Raw genomic sequence first — 1,069 nt, 5'->3', positions numbered from 1 at the left:
TCTTATAATATATTCCATAACATCATAAAATAAACAATTTTTTTTTAATGTTTTAAATTTATAAATATGCATTATATTCATTTTTTGCTTGTTTATAGGATGTTAAAAGATAACAGAAATTGAGGTATTAATCTTTTTTTTTGTCATTGAGGTATTAATCATAAATTTGAATTTATGTATGTACTTTACATAGAAGTGAATTTATTTAGAAATTTTTTAATTCTTTGTTATTTTTTTATATAAATATAGAATTCAATTCTAAACTATAAAAATTTATATAATCTTAAAAACTAATCTTATTTTGTAAATTTGTCCCAATTCATAATTTAAAAAAACATTTAAGAGTTAAATTACCACTATAAATTAATAATTATTAATTTATACTATAAAATAATAAATATTAATTTATAGATAAATTAATATCACTATAAATTAATAAATTTCTGTAGTCCCAACATTATTAATTTATAGAGGTTTTACTGTATATATGTTTTTTTTAACACAATCTGTTTATGTATTTTTCTTTGAAATCTTCTTTTTTACTTTTGTCTATCTACCACAGAATTGCATGTCACCACTGACTAGTTTATATTCTTAGATTAGGTTTGTTGCAAATTATTCATTTTTCGAATAATAATTTATCAAGAAAATAACATATGTCAATACAAAACAGTTAAAAATTAAAGAATGTATATAGACGTTCGTCTTCACTGTCACAGCCATACCCCAAAATAGAAATGTTAAAACTCGTTAGAAATATTATAATTAAACTGATTTTTAACGAATTTATGTTTTTAAAATATGAAATATAATTTCAACTAAAGTAAAGGTTATATGGTTTGTTAAAGCATTGCGTGTATTCAAATGTTGAATTCTGAGTATTATGTATTTATAGAAAGTTTAGAAACGTCAAACTTGTATATATGTGTATATGTCTACGAACATTACATTTTCAGCATAAAGTTTATGAAAATTTTAGTCGGTCGGATGAATGTAGAAAAAGAAGAAATGTACAAACAAAATTACTAATAAACTTAGTAAATAAGAGTTTCCTACTTGAAAAAGTAGT

The sequence above is a fragment of the Capsella rubella genome, unplaced genomic scaffold (assembly GCF_000375325.1).
Source record: "Capsella rubella cultivar Monte Gargano unplaced genomic scaffold, Caprub1_0 scaffold_1, whole genome shotgun sequence".
Taxonomy (NCBI): domain Eukaryota; kingdom Viridiplantae; phylum Streptophyta; class Magnoliopsida; order Brassicales; family Brassicaceae; genus Capsella; species Capsella rubella.
Note: the sequence above shows the minus strand (reverse complement) of the source record.